Below are 20,904 nucleotides of genomic sequence, written 5' to 3' on the forward strand. Positions count from 1 at the left end.
CTGTTTAGGTAGACTTCAGGGGGTTCTCAATGATAGTTGTTTGTAGTTTATTGTATTTTGATATGGCTGTGGGAGGAGGTGAGCACAGTATTTATCTACTTCACTGCCTTGACTGGAAGTCTCATCGGCAATTTGACAATTAACATCTGGGCATATTTCTTTAGTTTTATTCTGTTCGAGTTTCATTGATTTCCTCGAATCTGTTGATTTATTTCTATTAACAAATTTGGGAAGTTTTCTGTCATTTCTTTAAATATTTTTTTTATCTGTAGCCTTTATCATCTCCTTTTGTTTTCTGATAGAATGGACATTAATCACGAAAGGAGAAGAGACAGGCCCATAATTTATATTGCTCTATTTTCAAGTTTATTCTTTCTTCTATCATTTCTATTTCCTATAGAAGTGTTTTGTTATTGTCATTAATGATGGGTTTTATTTTTCAGTTCTAAAATATTTATTAGGTTTTTATTTATATTATCTTTTTCTTGCTGAAACTTTCTATTTTTCCATTCCTCTTAAGAGCACTTGCTCTCAATTGTTGAAGTATTTTTATAATGATTATGTTGAAGCTTTTTTCATATAATTTCAACACATGTGTCATTGGCATCAGTTAATTGTGTCTTATCTATCTATCTATTTATGCCAGTTGAAACTTTTCTGATTCTTCTGATGCTGAGTAATTTGTATTGTACTCTGGACATTTTGCATGTTATGCTATGAGATTCTGGGCCTTATAAATCCTTTGAAGAATGTTGGTCCTTTTGTTTAAGAGGCAAATGGCTGGCTTTAAACCACAAATTCTGACCAGCTTTCTTTGGGTTGTGGTTCCAAAGTTTTCAATTTTCAAAACCTTCACAGTGCTATGCAGGCTGTTCTGCTTGTGCTCCATCCACTGGCCATTTTTGGACCTGAGTAATGGTCAGTCCTGTTTCCCAGGTCAATGTCTACGTCCTGCTGCTTGACGTCAGACTCATGCATGAGCAGCTTGTAGGTGAGCTCAGGATTCCATAAACAATATTATGGGGTAGCTTTGCCTAGCTCTTCACTCTCCCTGATACTTTCCAGTTGTTTTTTTTCCCCACAGCTGGAAATTTGGGGTTTTATTTGTTTCATTCCACTGCACACTTTCCATGGCTATGCCAGTTTATTGGTCTAAACTATAAGAGAACAGAAAGAAGACAAAAGCATCAGTATTATTTTCCTCCTTGAGTGAATGGCTCCTCTGATCAGAGGGGAAGGTTCCTTTCCACAGAGCTTTTAGGTGCCTACAATTTAACATGGGTTGGGATTGAGGGGATGGAAAAATGAAGACAACATTAAGTATTTCCCCTACTTGCTTTGAGTATTGGCAGACTTAGAAAGCTTCTCGAAACTCTCGCTGACCACACCAATGCCCATTCCAGGCTTTACACTACATTGCATCTAGCCTGGGAATAACAGAGGAAAACCATAGTAAAATAACATAGTAAACACTTTGCTGATTTGGTGGCACTTCAAATTCAGGTCTTCTTCCACAATTCTCCTGCTACTATTTACACCTCAGAATTTTCAGATAGCTGCTCCATGCATTGTTTAGGTTTCATAGCTTCATTCAATACAAGAGACAGAGTGGAATGTCGTTTCATCTACCTGTAATCAGAAACACTTGGAAAATTTTCACAAAAGTTTTCTTCAGCCTAAGTGATTAATTGAATGTTCTATCATAAAAGAGGTCAGTGTATCTGAACTATGGAGAACCAGGGGTCTATAAAATACTATCACAGGACTCAGCCAAAATAGATATATTAGCTGTCATGAGTCTTTCACTGTCAATAGACTATGAATATCTGGATCTGTGATTGGCAACCCTTCTCAATCTTGAGAGCTAAACTCTGAAATATATTATAATTCATTTTTTTTGAAATATTGTGCTTATAATATGATTTCAAAGTGAACTTTCCCCTAAGTTTAGTTTAAAGTACTGATTTTCTTGATTTTCCTTTCAGGAATCTTCTGCCAATGCAAGAATACTTAGGGAGCTCCGTAATTATGAGGAATGTCAGGATTTTGGGTCAATCTGTCCATCTTTCTTTGGTACATGTTATTAAAGAAACCTTCATCCTTAATATTCTCATTTGAATGTTGCTCTTATACACTATTCCTGCAGTAGCAGCATTGTTGAGGAAGAGTTAGGGTTTGTGTTAGGAGGAAGTAATCCCTCTTGACCTAAAATTCTAGGTTAAGAATTCTAGATCTTGGAAAGAAAGAAATGTAGAAAGACTATGAAGACCATAAATTGGATGACATTCCTAAGAGCAATTTGTTCATTTTCCTCAATAAAGATTTTTAAAGAGACCATTTGAAAGAAATAAATTTTGCATTTTTCTCATATATCTTAGAATTTTTTGAACTGTTTCATATACTTCTAAAGTTTTAGTTTAAAAATATAAATGAAGTTGAATGTTCACAATCTAGGAAGCATAATATTTGGGTTTTAGTACAAGTTAAAAACTATGAATCTTTAATGCTATGGAAACATTTCAAAATGATTATACTGCCCCCTGTTGACAGCCAAGTTTTAAAGCCACACCTTACCAGGAGTTGTTTATGTTTGACCTTTGTTTAATCCAGAATGTCAGAGCTTCTTTTGCACATTGCCATCTTTTTATATTGCATCATCTCTCAGTGTGCCCAGTGCTTATGATCTACATGGGGCAAAGGCATTTTCTTTTCCCACAGGAAATTTGGTGAAGTTATTTTTCTCAACTATTTCAGAAGTCACCATCTTCCAAAGTCCTAGACCTTTGCTCTTCTGCCCAGTGTGTAGACACAATATTATGGAGATACCATGGGTGTCTCTAAAGATTCCAGGTGGTTTCAGCCTTCGTCAGCCCCAGAAGCCAACCAACAGTATTTACTCCTATTTTGTATTCAAACAAGCTAATAATTTTGGAGGTAGAACAATTGAACTTATCATCCAGGGACTCATTGAGGTGAGATGTATAGCATACGTAGACATTTAATGTGCTGTGGTATTTTTGTATGTGATATTGCAATAAGGGCCCCAAAGAGCAACTTTCTATGCAATTATAATTTTGAGTGAAATGATCTGGGTGGTGATTTTATAAGATGGTTTGGTGCCAAGTGACATTTTACTTCTGTACAATTTGGAAAGCTTTGGTATATGTTCCACAGAGGAAGTTCTCAATATTCAACTGTATCTTGGTCCAGCAGAACCATTGCCCCTTAAGAATTATTTCATATGGACACTTAAAGCATTAAAAAATAGAAATAACTTACTGTTTTATTACAACCATATTATATGATTTTACAGAAACAAGCAGACCTTTCAAAATTAAGGAACTGATTGAAAAAACTATGGTTCTTTCTAAGGTATTCTATGACCAAGTATGTTTTAAAGATTTTTAATAACATGGGAAATGTTCACATTAGAATGTCAAATAGAAAAGACAGGAGAATATTATCTCAATTATTTTATTTATTTGCTGAGATGAACTCAAATGTTATTTCTGGGTAGTGGGTTGATTTTTAATTTTGTATTTATTTTCTTTGTTCCTTTCTATTATAAATAATGCTACAATAAACAACATGGTATGGAGATATTTTTCTAAATTTCTGATTAATTACTTAAGACAGATTCTAGAAAAAGAATTATTGAAAAAAAGGAAAATAACATTAAAAAGGAACTTTTTATCTAAATGGCATTGCAAATTAATATCCACAAAGGCTGTGCCAAGGCCTGTTCTCATCAGTGTGAATGAGGAGTCCCAGAAAACTGTGCACAGTTTGTCTTTTCACTTAAAAATAAAATTTTTGTATACTTGATATGTGGAAAATGCTATACCATTATTGCTTAATTTGCATTTATTTTCATGCTATTGAAGTTAAACATTTTCTACTTGTTTAACAATCATATTTTTCTTTGTGAATCATCTGTTTACATGCTTTAGCATTTATGTCTTTCAATCAATTCTGTTGTATTTAAAGAGTATCATCCCTTTGTCAAATTCATTGCATAGTTTTCCTAGTTTTTGCTAAATATTTAATTTAGTTTTTGATATTTATAAAATGCAGTGTATGTTATCAAGTCTATGAATCTTTACTTTTCTGTTTTTTTTTAAATTGAATTTAAGGTGAGAGAAGTTTTTCCTTGTTTTTACCCATATAGTCTTATTTATATTTTAGTGTTTTAGAATAAATGTGAAATGAGAAGCAAAATTGATTTTTCTTTCCAAATTCTTTATCTAACCGGTACCATTTGTCAAGTAAATTTATTTTATTTGTTTCTCCATTCTTACATCAGTACTATTTTAGTTTCATGATACATTTTATCATTAGATATAACATTATCGTTTTTAATTATTTTTAAAGCTTTTCTTGCCTACTCATTCTTGCAAATGACCTCAAGAGTCATTGGAAAAGCTTCAAAAATGTTCTATAGAGATTTTTATTGGAATTGCATTAAACATATAAATTAATTTGGGGAGAATTAACATTTTTACAATAATCTTTCCATCAAGAACCATGATGTTACTTGCCATTTTCTTTAAAGGCTTTTTAAATAAATTACTAATGTTCTATAGATTTCTTCATGTGGGTTCTAAATCCAGTTTTCAAGTTTATCCCTGGTTATTTTGTCTCTTCTCTGTGCTTTAAGTTGGAGACTTTTCTCTTTAAATAGGGATCATTTTTTTTTATTATTATTATTTGTTTAATCATTACTAGTTAATCATTGCTGGCTTTGTGGCTAAAATCGTGGACCCTGGAGTCAGACTGCCTATATTCCATCCCTACCCAGCCCGAGGCTTGACAAATGCAAATCAGACATAGCCTCCCCTGGTTTCTGCTTGATAATATAGACGTGATATAATGATAAAGCTTACTTCATTAGTGTACTATGAGAATAAAATGAGTTATTTCATGTAATTCTGAGCACAATGCCGGTAGATAGAAAATGCTCAATGAACGTTAGCTAGCTACCATGAATAATATTTCTACCCCAGCTGAAATTTTGCTCATTCTTTGAATTCCTGTTTTTCTCAGGTCAAGTCTCATGGATCTAGGCTCCAAGTCTGTCAGCCTTTACCTCCCACTCCAGGCTGCTGCCTCAGCTCTCCACACTTACATCCACTATTTCATAGGGTGTCTGTGAATTTGCGACTTGGAAATCAAGCTTTTTAGTTTCTGAGAATCTTCGGTATATTCCAATTCTACTCTGAGAGCTCATATTTCTTTCCTTTCAGTTTTCCTTTTCCTCTAAGTTCTGGTCAGATTCTTCTTCCTCCAGTTGCAGTTCAGTGGGAGCCAAATGCTCTAAAGGCTCAGTTTGCTCACCCCACTCTTGTTACCACATTACGGAAATGAGCCGCCTTTTCTTTGTCTGCCTACGCTTTTCTGTCTAACTCCACTACCAAGTCAAGGCAGAACAAAACTCCAGGTAGTAGGAAGCCCCACAGTTTCCTTCCATCTTGTGGTCGAGCAGGGAACAAGTGCCTGACCTCCGAGGCTACAGGAGGAAGCCCTCTTTGCCCAAGGTTTCCCCAACCCAGAAGCAGGGAGACCCCAGCTCACAGAACAGATTTTCTCCAGGTGCTGGGGAGTCAGTGGGGTCTGTAACCACCCCAACCTGCTCATGTAAACAGATGAGGCAGGCCCCCTTTCTGCCAGCCACAGAGTGCAGACCTTCTTCAGCCTCCCTCCACTCCCACTGTAGAGGGGACTTGCCAGAAAGCTGGGGAAGTACAACTTAGGATACCCTGCTGCTACCTGTTTAGAAGTCCCTTGGCTCTTCTGTTAAATTTTCTAGAGGGTTATTGCTGCCACACAAGAAAACTATTGATTTTTAAATGTTTGTCTGTACCAAGCCACTGTTACTTGAATTCCCAGAATTACATTTGTGTCATTCCCCTCCCCCCACCCCCAGACAAACAGTAACTCTGCTTTAGAAATAGTGATCATCTTGTCTTCTGAATTCCTGTGGACTTATTTCTCACCTCTATTTTACATCATAATATTGGCCAGCATATTGAGAACATATTGAATAAAAATGATAGCAAGAGTCCTGGGGTCTTGCTTATCTGCATGGGAATTCCTCTTTGTATATCAAGATCTGCTGTTGTCTTGCCATAGATCACTCTTAGTCTCTTAAGGAAGTATTATTCTTTTCCCAGATAAAAGAAAGTTGTGAAGGAATATTTTACTCAGCTTCTTTGCAATATCCATAGAAATCACCACTTTTTAAATTGTATCAAATTATTTTTTTGCCATATTAATTGATTTTCCTAATATTAAATTGTACTCAAGTCCTGAAATAATCTGTACTTGGCTATGGTAGGCTATGCTTTTAGTTTATGTTAATTGAGATTTTCCAGTTCAGGCTTTAGGATTTTGGCATGTAGCTGTAAGTGAGGTTCAATAGTTGTTTTCCTTTTGCATATTTTGGTATCAGAGTTATATTGACTTTTCCTCTTTTTTATCATCCTGGAACAGTTATATAATGTGAAAAGTTTCTATTTCTTAAAAACATGAAAACTTAGAATGACCTTTTTTATTTGAAAAACTTTTTAGATATTTAAAAAAATACTTTTCAACCTAAATATTCATTACTTTTCTAACTTTTCTTCAGTATTGTTGTTTTTCACTAAAACCACTAGTTTTACAAAATTTAAAAAAGTATTAGCTTTTAGTTATACAAAGTATTTCATAATTTGTATTCTATATTTGTTGTTACACCTTTTCTCAGTTGAAATTTTGAGTCTTTCTAGATCCTATATACAAGTAATTTATATATTAAATAGTTTTTACAAAAAGTTTCACTCTTTTCTTTTTAATACAATGGTTACCATACTGTTTGTATATGTCCCAATAAATTAATTCTACTCTTATCCCAATTTTATTATAGCAGCACCCCGATAATGTCTTTTTTCAGTTTTTCTGTAAATATTTTCTTTCCTTCCCCCCAATTTTTAAAAATAATGAGATTATTTTAATGTTTTGAATTTACCTCTGAAGACAGCTTTGATTAATACCTACATATTTGAGATATGTAATATTCTTAATGTCATTAAAAAATTATTTCAAGCTTGTTCTTCATTGATCAGGAGAGTGTTTTGCAGTTATGGAGAGGTTTAGAGATTATTTCTTAAGTGTTTACTATTAAGTTTAGTTTCTTTGGATATCAGTAGGAGAATGTGGCCTGCTAATTTCAGCTCTGGAGAATTCATTGATGTTCTCTCTGTAACTTTGGAATATAAACCTATATTTATAAATGTTGCATGAATATTTTGAGATGTATAGTCTTTACCACAACATTCAATATATGGCTGATAATTTTAGTCGTTGCAATTATATTGCTTAAATTATCATCTTGGAATACAACATGGTTCCAATTCTAGTACCAATTACAGTGTGTGGTTCTTTTCTCTCACACCAAGCAATTCTCCAACACCAGCTGGTGTCCTACAATTCAACTCAATTCTGGCACTATCTACTTGGAGATAGCATCAGATCCCACAGGTTAAGGACTCAGTCCCATAAGGCTGCCCCTACTGCAGATGCCAGTTTCAAGTTCAGATTGTCTGTCACCCGGACTTCTGACTGGTTGGCTATATATTGGTGGTTCCCATGACCCTCACCTTGGGTTTGATTAATTTGCTAGAGCAGTTCACAGAACTCAGAAAACCATTTTACTCAGAAAACCATTTCACAGAACTCAGAATACCAATTTCTTATAAAAAGAATTTAACTCAGGAACAGCTAGATGCAAGAGATGCATCTAGGATAAGGATAAGGAATGGGGAAGGGCATGAAGTTTGCCTGCTCTCTGGGCCTGCCACTCTCCCCTAATCTCCATGTTCACCAATCCAGAAGTGTTCTGAGTCTTGTCCTTTGGGTTTTTATGGAGGCTTCATTACAAAGGCATTATTGATTAAATTATTGACCATTGGTGATTGATCCAACCTCCAGCCTCTCTTCCTCTTCCCTTCCTAGAGATCAGGGGGATGGGACTGAAAGTTCTGACCCTCTAATCACAGGGTTGGCTCCTCTAGCAAATGGACAGGATCCTTAGGTGTATTCTAAAAGTCACCTCATTAACATAATAGAAGACACCTTCACTGCTCTCATCACTAAGGAAATTCCAAGGGTTTTAGGAGCTCTATGTCAAGAACTGGATGAAGACCAAATACATATTTCTTATTATAAATCACATTAGCATAATGGCCTAATGGAAAGAGAAAATATTATGGAGTCAGAATCAATCAGGGTTCAAATCTGGGGTTTGTTACAATTAATGGCATAATCTTGTAGAGGTGACTTAGTATCTGAGTCTCCTCTATGCCTTAGTAAAATGGGGACATCGATCTCTACCTTTCATTTGCTGTGAGAATCAAATGAGGACCCTTAAGTAAAATATCTTAGCACTGTGCCTGGCCTGCAGTTTGTCACAATAAATCCAAGTATGATTCATTGTTGCCTACTTGATCAATTATTGACTAATAGTACATTAAAGTCATCTCTCTCAGCTCAGGAAAATGTCTTGTGATTGTACCTTTGAGTATTCTTGGATATTTCTGTTTTTCTTCCTTGTGAAATTTGTGTCCAATTTCTGTCTTTCATGTCTGTTAGCATCTTTCCCACTATTTTATTTCTCTCTTATTTCCCTCTGTCTTTATTTAGAATAAGTTTGGACTGTAGGTTATTCATATGATTGTATCTGCTGCTACTGCTACTTATTTCTGCAACTGCAATTGCTTTTCCCTCATAATATGAGATTATATTTTTCAAATAGCACTTGTGCTTGCCTACATAAAATCAATATATTAATGCATTACTTTTAAGTAACAGACAGAAGAGTATACTAAGTAGAAGTGTAAAAGTAGAAAATCCATAATATGCAGATCTCAGCTTTTCCAATACACAATAACCTCTCTTTTTGGTACCCCACCCATCCCTGTTATATTCTTTATCATGTTATATTTAGGCACTATTCTACTAATATGTTTTCAACCTTATAAGACACGCCCCCCCAAAAAAAAGAAATTAAAATGAAGAATACAAATAGATTTGATGGAACTTGTAATATTTTTTATGGCACCACAGTGAATGTTCTTGAGCATCCTTGACTTGCTCCTACTTTGGAGACCACTGTCATAGATGATATCAAACTTTCCTGCTTTTTGCTTCTGCTGTACTTTCTGTTTTATAGAAGACACACACACTTGTGATTCCTTGTTAGTTTCTCTTTTTGACTGAACACTGCTTTCCAGGAGGATGGTGCTTATGTCTTCCATGTTCACTGAAGCATCCCCAGGGTTTAACACAGTGAGTTTGGGTAAATATTTTTTGACTTGAGTTAGAAGTTGCAGTTATCTCTCAATGGACCACAAGTAGACCTTGACTTTGCTAGTGTACTGTTAGTGTCCTTGCATTTTCTCTTCACTGAAGCCAGGTCTCTCTTCTTTTCATTCATGTTTCAGATTCTTTTCTTCTTACCTTATCCTCAGATGTCTATACAAACTTTTGTTTGTAGAGGGCTGTTTTCATCTGTCATAATCAGAATACAGTGCAGGTGTTCTGTAAGTTTTTTCTCTTTCTAGTAGTGAATGATTTTCAGAAGTAAACTTTTTCTTTGATTATTCAGGATAATGTTTCTCTTCTTTTTTGGGTTAATCCCTATTTATTTTTCCTTAGCATTCAATTCTTCATATGGAGAATCGGGTATCAGCATTGGCCAACTATCAGCCTGTGTAGGTGTTGCTGACCACCTTCTCTTCCCAATTGGGTTTCAGAATATTCTAGTCATGCGGTTGAAATGTGCAGTACCTAGTGCAATTCTGGTATCTAGTATTATTTAAAAGAATGCTGGTCAGAGTTTGATTGTTTTCCTGCTTTCACTCACCAATTCTCTAAATCCGAGGAGAATTTATGGCTAAGAATCATGATCAAGATGCACTATATAAAAATAATGATGGCAACCACCAAAACTTATTGTACTCTGTGTCCCTACCATCTCCACAGAAGAGACTGGAGTCTGCAGCTCCCACACTGGCTGATGCTAGAACTTCTGCCCGTGCGATATGCTTGGGCCATGTCTACAAATGGAGGTTGAATGGGTGCCACCAGGAAGGAGAGGAAAAGAATGGCAAGAGAGGGGGACAAGATGCTAGATTTTAGTAACACGAGGATACACACTAAGGAACTGGTTGCTAGAGTTTCTAGATTTTGCAAAGTCTGAGTCTCCAAGCTTAGGGAGGACCATGTATGATGCTCATGCTTCTTCCTACCACTTCCTGGCAGGTATTTCAGTTCCCTTTCTGAAAATGCAGCCTACAGAGACCACCAGTTTTATTTCTTCATCCGCTTCACTGGAGCTGCGGTTAGTAAATATTTTCCCAGATTTTTTTTTCCAAGTGATTGATAGCTTTCTTCAGCTTTTAAAACTCCTATGAGTTTTTGTCTTTTTATGGTTTCATAGATTCTTTAACAGGAGGTTGAGTGAGGACACACTAGAAATTCTTCTTCATTCTTCTTAATCCTGAACTCAAGATTATTCTGCAGTCATTGTATCCATTTTCTCAAAATTTATTTACTCTTTAATGTATTTTAGACTAGAACTTATAAGCCAAAACTATTCTCTGGTGGTTATAAATGACCTTGCAACTGTTGGAGTAGAAGGTGAGTTTGATGCTGGTAAGATGACTGGTGTGTATTGTCTTGACAATTTCTCTTCCATATGGCTTCCTGAGAGAGATATGTACATAAGAGCAGGCAGAATGAGAAGTAAAGTGCCCCTTTATATTCAGCCTTGCTCAGGGCCCATATCCCCATGCAGAAAATAAGCGAGGAGATAGGATAGCTGGGCTTACTCTTATGAGACCAGGACTAGATGAACCTATTGCATAGATAAGGAACGCCACCATGATATGGGCTTCAGCTGAGAAAGTGAACTTTGAATACATCCTGAGAGCCAAATTTATTGGATTACCTCTTCTCTTTTTTGGAGGAGAGATGCAGAGAGGGCAGTGGCAACACTAGGAGGTGCCACAAGTCTCCACCAGTCCCACCTTCACCCCGACTACCTTCTGGATTTCTTATTCTGCTTTGGTCAATTGTTAGCTCTCATTCAAAGGTAAAGTGTAAATAAAAGCATCTTTTCTATTTCTGTTGTTTTGTATTACATCGTATATGTGAAAACTTTGTGCTTGGTGTTTTGCTGTCAAGGAAAATTGGCTTCCCAGAATACTGGTTTGCTTAAGGCAGGTGCACTGCTCTGAGTTGGCTGGGCCTCAGTTTTGCTTTTAGTGACAAGGTGAGGATGGGGCATTTGGGAACTAAGAGAGCTTGATGGATGTAAAATTCCAAGAACAGAAATAGAGGAGGAAGAGACTCTGCTAGTTCTTTCAGAATAATGGCCAAGCTGTGGTGCTGCACAGAGTTAAGCATCTCAGATATAGAAAGACCCTACCTGTGTCACCATTATCTGAAAGACCTATATTAGGGACTCTGAACCATAAGAAGCCATACATGTGTTTTTGTTCTAGGTTGAAATGTTGATTTTGGTAAGTTTCTGTGGTCTTGGCTCAATAGCTCAAGAACTTAGAATGAGGGTGGAGATGTGTGTGGAAAAGAGTTAACACAGGAGGCTATCCTTAGAAAGGCCTGTTTGCAAAGTTAGTCCTTGGCTGGCATCTGGGAAATTAGAATTTGAAGGGTTTTCATCATTCCTAGGACTGATAAGAGTAGCTCACTCCACCTAAACTGTTCGCACAAAAAGTATGGTGTACGCTCTGCACATGCTTTCCTTCTGGATGTCTTGAATTTCACAGACTGCCTACATGACTAGCTCCCAATAAACACCTTGGACAATGAGACTCTAAGGAGCTTTCCTGGTAGATGGGATTTCACATGTGTTGCCACTACTTGTTGCTGGGAGAATTAAGCATGTGCTGTTGACTCCACTGGGAGAGGATTCCAGAAACCTGTGCCTGGTTTCCTCTAGACTGCCCCATGTGTCTTTCCTCTTTGGTGATTTTGCTCTATATTCTTTTGCAGTAATAAATTATAGCCATGAGTAGAAATAATGCTGTCCTGAGAGTCCTCTTAGTGAGCCAAGGAACTTGGGAATAGGTCTTGAGATTTCTCCAATACATATCCCACCTGAAAAACTGCAGTCTGCTTCTAACAAAGCTGCTGCTTCTGAGCCTCTTCTGTGTAAAACTTCAGGAGCTGCTGTTAGAGCAAGGGCATAATATTGGCCACTACCAACCCCAGGTCCAGTAATCAGCTATATGATGTTTTTTTTCTCAGCCACCATTCTACTTAGCCCTTTGTAATATCTTCCCCTTATAGAAGGTCTGTCTTGATGTTCAGGATACCCCTCTCTCTTTCTTTGTTCTCCTCTCAGACTGTTCATTCCCAGGCCCTTCCCTTCCTGCCTCTTACACAGAGTGTAACAGGATATCGAAATGGCACTCTAATGTCTCAATTTTAGGCCCAAAAGCACAGAAACGATACAATACAATAAGTGCTAAGTTTCCCAAGAGCCCATTGTTCTTCCCTACTTTATGTGTTAGACAGCTTGGGCTGCCATAACAAAATATCACAGACTGAGTGCCTTAAACAACAGAAATTTATTTCTCTCAGTTCTAGGGGCTGGAAGTCCAAGATCAAGGTTTCCAGTGGGAGCCCTCTTCCTGGCCTGAAGATGCCGCTTTCTCCACGTCCTCACATGGCCTTTCTCTGTGCATGCACTCCTGATATCTCTTCTTATAAGGAATCAAAAATCCAGTTCAGGCTACTGAGCACATAACTCAAGACCTCCTTTAGGTGGAAACGTCTTCCTTCCTTCGACTTGGACTGGACCCAGGCCAGTAACCTGGAATGGGGAAGAGGAATAGATCAGTTTCTTCATGCTTTCCTATGTCCACTTCCTTCCCCATTCTCCAGCTCTGGTTTCTGGTCACACCTGGGTTGGCATAGGCTTAGAAGGATACTACAGGTTCACCGAGTGGGCTATGCCTCCACCTCCTATCAGATTAAGGCTCTATCTTATTACCTACTTTAACCTTAATTACTTCCTTAAAGGCTCTGTCTCCCAATACAGTCATATTTTGGGTTTTGGCTTAAATCTATGAATTTGGGGGAGAGGGAGACGTGGTTCAGTCCCTAACACTTTATAAGAGGTTAAAGTTGAAGCATTAGGCAAAAGAATTTCATTAGAGGGGGCTGGTAGTGGGTTTTAAGCTTTCTCTAACCTCCTTGCAGTGAGGAGGGTGTGTTTCTCGTTCATTTCGAGCTAAAGATATTTCCAAAGAGCCGTAGTAAAGACTGACCTGTGTTTGCTGGAGTTTAAAGTATGTAGAGGCTGATGATTGTACCACATGCAAAACATCTAAAGGCCTGCGCTAGAGCTGGAACTGGAGCTGCTGTCTGCTCTGGGTAGCCAAGTAGAGAAAGCCAGGGCTGCCTTGGAATGGGCTATCTTTCAGTGATAAATAGGGCAAAAGAGGAGCCGGTTTGGGGTTTGGGATCACCTAGAGAGTTGATGACATCCCAATGGAGGGAGACATTATGAGGTCTGGGATGGGGGGGTAATAAGCAGCCAATGGGGTTGAGGGGGTGGGTGAAGGCATAGCCCACTTGCTGAATCTGTAGCATCCTTCGAAGCCTGTCCCAACCCAAGTAAGACCAGAAACTAGAGCTGGAGAATGGGGGAGGAAGTGGACATAGGAAAGCATGAAGAAACTGACCTATTCCTCTTCACCATTCCAGGTCACTAGCCTGGGTCAAGTCCAAGTCAAAGGAGGGAAGACATTTCCACCTAAAGGAGGTCTCAAATTATGTGCTCAGTAGCCTGAACTGAATTTTGACTCCTTCAGAGTCAATAGCAAAGCTACAGGATCAGCCCAGTGCTTCACTCAGAGCTGGGAGATTGCTTAAGACAGAGGAGCTTGAACAGGGAGTTGTGAGAAAGTTGTTTCTGCTTGCACCCTGTGGAGCGTAGAGCATACAGGAAACCAGCAACACAGGCACTCCCAAGGCCTTCCTTTGTCCTCCTTTCCCTCCCTCTCCCACTGCTCTTGATGAGTTCATCCAGAGGGATACAAAAGACTGAATTTATTTTTAAAATTAAATTAAAATAATTAAATGTTAATTGTTAATTAAAATAATTTTAAATTTTAAATTAATTTTAAAAATTAAATCATCTATTTTTGAACAGGTAATACATGACATGGTTCAAAAATCAAAAAGTATATATAGTGAGAAGACTCATTTCTGTACCCTACCTGCCCAAATTTACCCATGAATAAACCATTTACTATCATTAGGGGTTTTTTTGTTGGGGTATACTTTCAAATATTTTTATGAATATATTTATTCAAGAAAATAGGTTTATATAGTCTCCCTGACACCCTCTTTATTTATTTATTTTTTGCTCATCTTTTTATATTTTATTTTTTGATTAATTAATTTTTATGGTGACATTAGTTAACGAAATCTGATAAGTTTCAGCTGTACATTTTAACAGTAAGACATATATGTATTTACATTGTGTGTTCACCTCTCATAGTTAGATTTGGTTCTGTCACCACATATTTGACCCCTTTTACCCCATCTACATCCCCCTGCCCCCCTCGTCCCCACCTTCTGGTAACCACTAGTCTATAGTCCCTGTTCATGAGTTTCTGTTTGTTTGTCCTCTTCATTTGTTGCTTTTAGGTTTATATTCCACATATAAGCGATATCATGTGATTTTCAACTTTTTCTGTCTGGCTTATTTCGCTTAGCATGATTATCTCAAGGTCCATCCACGTCGTCACAAATGGTAGTATTTCATCTCTTCTTATAGCTGAGTAATATTCCATTGTACATATGTACCACAGCTTCTTTATCCAGTCCTCTATCATAAGACAGTTTGGTTGCCTCCATGTCCTGGCCACCGTGAATAATGCTGCTATAAACATTGGTGTGCAAGTATCTTTTCAAATATGAGTTTTCAAGTCTTTGGCCTGATTCCCTCTTTAAACTAAATTGTGTAACATACTATAGTACAGCTATGTGCCTTGCTTTTGTTTACCTGAGAATCCATCTTGAAGATCTTAGAGATCTTTCCCTAGGTCCTGAAGGCTTTTAGATCCATATTTTTAGCTCTTAGTCCCTCCCCTCATCCTCCCATTCTGCCTGCATGTTAAAGCCAGCATTTCTCAAATATGTAGTGAGAAGACTCATTTCTGTGCTCCTCCTAATTTCTCTTTTGTTCCTAATTAGCTCCCAGACTCAAACCTCAGGGTCACCATTGCCTCTTCCCTCTTCCTGCCCTTCAGTCAGTTGCCTAGGCTTGTCAGTTCCCTGGATCCAGTCTTCACTCTCTCTCCTCCACCTGGCCCTTCCTCTCCTATTGTTTAACCCAACACCACTTCCTGGGCCAGCTCTGCCCCTCCCATCTAGCTTGTGAATTTGACTGGGCTGATCTTTGGTAATCAATGCTGAGGCTTATCTTGTCCTCCTCTCTTCCCACAGGAACCCTCAATCCATCATGAAGTGAGGGAGGTCACTACTCACAGACATCCTCCATTCTTTTTGTGCCCCCTCCACTGCTCTACTCATCTCCCCTTTCAGCTTGATAGAAACCTTCTCCCCCGTAAAGGCTCACTGCCAAACCATTGAGAATTTCATAACTGGTGCTCTCGCTCCCATCTTTATACTGCCTTAGTGCAATGCTTTTAGGTCAATCACAGCACCCACCTGACTCTGTCCTTAGTAACAGATTGCAAGCTCCTGGAGGGTAAGCCTATGCCTTATTCATCTAGTTGCCCTATAGTACACGGCCCACTGACCTGCTCCTTTGCCAGTGTGTTTTTAGAATGTAGTTAACTGATTTAAATGGAGTCTCAGACTTTTCTTTTCTCCTAACCTATGTCCTTGTTACCCTTCAGAGCCCATCTTTTCTTTTTTTGTGAAAGTTTCAGCTGGTTGGTCTTAATGAATGTTGTATAATTCTGGCCCTCCCGCAGCTTCCTGCCCCAGTTCAAGTTCATTACTTTGACTTACATAGCAGTGGGAAGCAACAGGACACAGTCCTTAGCAGGTTAGCTTCCTGCACTTGCTGCTAAGTGGATCATGATATTGGGAGGCTTACAGAGGGAGAATGAAGCCTAATGATGCAGAACAAGACAATTCCCCCTGAGTGGGGACCCAAGCCCTATGCCCACTGAGAGAGGAGCCTTGGCTTCAGGCAGGAAAGAATTCAAGAGAAAGCCAGAGTCAGAGGCAAAGACAAGTTTATTAGAGAAGGAATAACCCTTCATAGACTGAGTGTAGTCTCCTCTCAGAGTCAGAGAATGAGACTCTGAGTGTTTGAGGAATTGGGTTTTTATCTGTTTTTTAGTTTCTGTGAAAAATTACTGATTATAGGGAGTAAAAAATAGAATGAATGGTCGGGTTTATCTTTAGTGCAAAGTACAGCTTGAAGTCTTTGTTTTCTTATTTTCCTTTCATGGTACGAGTAAGCATTAAGGTACGGATAAGCAGTTGTTAGTAATCTCAGCAAGAATCTTCCTTTGTTCCTCATGGTTCAGCTGTATGGCTGATCAACCAGGTTTCTGTGTCTAGTAGCAATGTAGCAGGCTCTGAATACAATCTGGTTTACTATTTAGTCAGTTTGTGTAGTTCTCATGCCTCTTCCCTGTATCTCTGGTAGGAGTGAATTCTATTCTCCCATTCTGTGATTGCTTGCTTGTTCAAGATTGGTAAAACAATTTGATCAAATGAAATTTTTGCATTCAGAGCCTACCGCATTTTAGGAAAGGTGGCAGGCCTGCGAAGATCCCCAACCTTGTCTTTGGGAGCAAGTCATCCTGCCAGGCTTGGACAGGCCTCTTTCATTAGCTCAATTTTTTTAGGTAGAAAAGATTTCAGATGCTTGGATGGTTGTATGTGAAAGAACTGAGTTCACTGAGAATTGACTATACAAGAGGAATTACTGAGACCCTCCCACACACATTTTACACATGTAAAATATAAACTTGGAGATCAAATAAATGGCTTTCAGGCAATGGTCTTTGGCACTAAGACCCCTGAAGGCCCTCTCTCCCAAATTCCCACTAAATTCCTTCTTAAATGCCCACATAGCAAAACATGTTCTACTTTCAAACTTTGAAAAGAGATATGAACCTATGCTAGGACTTATGCTGGGGTTCTGATGCTGACGGATGTAGGGTGCAATGTGGAAGTCAATGTCAGGGTTCCAGGCTGAGTCCCTGTGCTGGCACATACTAGCTGTGTAGTCTCGTTCTAGTTACTTTTAATCTCTTCTTGCCTAAGTTTTCTTATGGGTAAAATGGAAGGTGAGAACCTGTTCATAGTGTTGGGGTAGAATCAAACAAGATAATAAATGTAAAGCCCTCAGCTCCGTGTCTGACATAAAGCAAGTGTTAAATAAATATTTCTTATTACTTATTATTACTCTTTTAAATGATTAAGGCAGGCCTATAGAGGTTGACCTTAGACACAACAGCTATATCAGAGAGAGCAATTTAGAATTCAGTTTGCCTCTAGGTACCAGCAGCCATAGCACTTCCCTGCCAGGGAACACTGGGATCAGAGGAAAGAGTGTTTCAGACAGAGCCTATCCATGACCCAGCCTCCCGAGAAGCAGCAAAAACACAGACTGCTTGGTTTGGAATCCCAGTTCTGTTCTCTGCGTGAGCTTCTGCAAGCTACTGAACTTTTCTGTGCCTCGGTTTTCTCATCTGTAAAATGGGCTGCTGGAAGACTTAAATGAACTAGTGTATGGAAAGTTCTTTGAACAGTGCCTAACACTTTATGAGTTCTCAATAAATGTTAGATATCTTGATGATCATCAGACTTTCCAGACCTTGTTTCAGCCTGGGAATAGTTTTTGTATAAGGGACTTAGTGAAAAACTTTCAGAGATTCTAATTGTCTCAGTTCTCCTGAGATGGACGGAGTGAGGGGTGGGGATGTGGGGGTAGTCTTCTGGGACTAGCATTGATAGCTTGTAGGGTATTCTCAGTTCTGTTTGTCTGCTAAAATAGGATCTGCTGAAGAGAGCTTTTCCTCAGACTAATCTGAATAGAACCTTGTACTGCTGTAACCGACATTTATCAGACACTTACTGACTGTAAGACAATACCCAGATGAGTATACGAGTTATGTAGTGGCAGGAAGAGTCTTCATTTATGGAAGGTCTGCAGAAAATGTGCTATGTATACACGTGAGAGCCAGAGCTGAGAAATAGAGATGAGGAGACCCCACCATGATTATTTCTCCCATAGTAGGTCTGCAGGAATCTCCCTTTGCTCAATGATATTTGGAAAGGGAGGGGAGGGTCATAATTTGACTACTAACAAATTTGATGTTCCAAATGTCCTCTGCTAAATAGCTAGAGGCAAATCTTCCCATGAATTAGAAAGTCTCCTCCAAGTAGCAGAAAGTCTCTGCCAAGCCCCCTGTACTCCTGCATTGCAGTTGGCACTGCGTATAGTGTCCTGAGCACTGTCCCCTAAGCTTTCCCTCTAGCGAAGGATTTGAGCTGTGAACAAGTTGCTCCCTTCATATAGTTCTAAAGTATTGTTTCTGTTTGTCAGCTTTAGGGTTGGTGTTCTCAGCCAAGGCACCATCTGTGAGCATGTATTGATAATTTTGACCAAAGTTTCATGTGGACCTTTGAAATGCACCAATTCCATGCTACTATACTCCTATCACCCTGGGGGGAAGTTTTGGAAAGGTGGGTGGTCTCTTTCCTCCTACCAGGCAGGTGAACTATTCAAAACAGCCCAATTTTTCTGGCACAGAGAAGCAGGTGTTTTGCCACATCCTGTAGACTACTCCCCTTTTAGGCTTCCAATTGAGAGACCACCAAACCATGGTCAGGAGCTTGAGTGACCCAGCCTGGTGGACTTATTTTAGTTAAGGTCTCATGAGGTCTTTATAAAAAACTGTTTATGCCCTTGAACTGCTAAGCCCTTATGAACTATTAGACCTTTCCATAGGTGACAGAGAGTAGGGATAATGCCCATTGCTAATAGACCAACATTCCAGAGGGAAGGCCTGAGGAAGGACAACCATAGTACTTGGGACATCTTCTTGTCCAGTGTTTCTCGACTTTCTTCTTTTTTTAATAGCCAACTTCACCACCAGGAGCCTTTTAAGATGTTTATATCCCTAGCTACCCTACCTCCATGAAATTTCAATAGCACGAATATACCATATATTTGTTTGTGTATTGTGGTCCTCCTATGGCCATTATAATATCTAAGATTATTTTTGTCCTCTAAGAATCACTTTTTACTTCATTGATGGTGATACTGTCTCTATTGAGAATGAATATTTTAGTCTGAGACTTTTTGGCCCTCCAGCCCCAGCTATAACTAGCAAGAGTGATTTGGGGCAAGCAGGAATAGAGGAAAACCAAATATGAGATGAATTGACATCATAAAAGAAGCCATGGACGTGAGTCTACAGGAGTTGAGCAGGGCTGTCAAGGACAGTCACTATGGACATCACACATTCGTAGGGTTGCCAGGAGTCAGAGCCAACTCAATGGCATGTAATGCACACAGAGGGTTAGTGTGTGTACATAACAAGAGTGTCAGTCTGAGACTTAGAGCTACATGGAGCCAGCTTAGTGTGAATTCTAGGAAAACAGGACTATTTTCTTTATGCAGCTCCCAATACTCCATTTTCACAAATACCAGATGACTATCTTTAGGCAAACATCTTGTTCTGCATTTACGATAATCTCCTTGCTTTGTATTTTTCTTAAAAAAGTAAGGTAATCATGTCAAAAAGAACCAGCATGTTACAACATCTAAAATACTGCCAATCAATATCCAGATGAATATACTAGGAATGCAGAAAAGAGCCTACCTCTTCTCTGGACCTCTGCCAGCACTAAGTGTTATTCTTTTTAGAAATATTTGCTAGTTTGAAAGGCAAGATAGTAACTCATTGTTGCTTGAGTTAACTTTGTTATGGTGACCAGTGAGGGTGAAATTTTAGATCCCTTTATCTTGTTGAATGGTGAGATATAAATGAATTTCCTTTCAGTGATCCACTGACTGTCCCACCCCATTTGGTGGCTAAATCTTTCCTTTCTCATTGACTTTTCATGCCTTTCTTATCTTCTAGAAAGTTTTATCTGAATTATTGACTACTTGATGATGTCATCTGCTTGGCTTTTTGAAATAGATTTTGAATGAGGCCTCTTTAAAGGCAATTGCACTCTGGAAGTGGATCGATGTTTCTATACTTTGGCAAACTTCTGTGCAGACACCTGCACCATCCTCACTGCTGTGGCCCAGATGTGGTGAGCTCTTGGTGGAGACACCCTCTTGAGCAGTCCTAAGGGTGCAGAATGCCACACTGATAAGTTATTGAGCCTTGGGCAATACCTTGAAGGTCTGCTTTTGTCTGAGTTAGCTCAAGTCCACTTTTGATCAGTGTTAGCTCTAGCATGAAAGACCCAATGTATGTTGAACTGAGCAAAGAAACAACAAGCAAGAGATAGCATTCATCATTGTATAAGTACATACTGAGTGCCCCCCATGGCGTTGAATATACAAAGAAGTTTTCAGAGTAGGTTCCTGACATTGCAGAGCTCACAGTCCAGGTGGGAGATAGCATGCAAATGAATGACTGAGATACAGGGTGATAAGTTCTATAATGGATGTACGTTAAGTTAGTGGGAGAGGCAGAAGTTTGGCCACTCTGTCTAGTGAGATGAGGGAGGGTCAGAGAGAAAAAGGAAAGAGAATATGATATTTAAGCTCCATCTTAGAGAAAGAGACAGCATTCACTGGGTAGACAAGTGAAGAAGGTATCCTGGATGTACAGAGTCTAGGAGCTCTGGAAGAACATGGCATTTTGTACAAAGGTGGTGAGC

General features: G+C 38.7%; 1 protein-coding gene across 1 annotated transcript in view; it reads left to right on the plus strand.

Annotated features, from left to right (window-relative positions):
* CALN1 (calneuron 1) overlaps nucleotides 1-20,904 on the plus strand; it is a 409,688-nt gene that overhangs the window by 210,880 nt on the left and 177,904 nt on the right. The gene's annotated exons all lie outside the window — the stretch shown is intronic.

Source organism: Pteropus medius, unplaced genomic scaffold (assembly GCF_902729225.1).
Source record: "Pteropus medius unplaced genomic scaffold, Ma_sr-lr_union100, whole genome shotgun sequence".
NCBI classification, from domain to species: Eukaryota; Metazoa; Chordata; class Mammalia; order Chiroptera; family Pteropodidae; genus Pteropus; species Pteropus medius.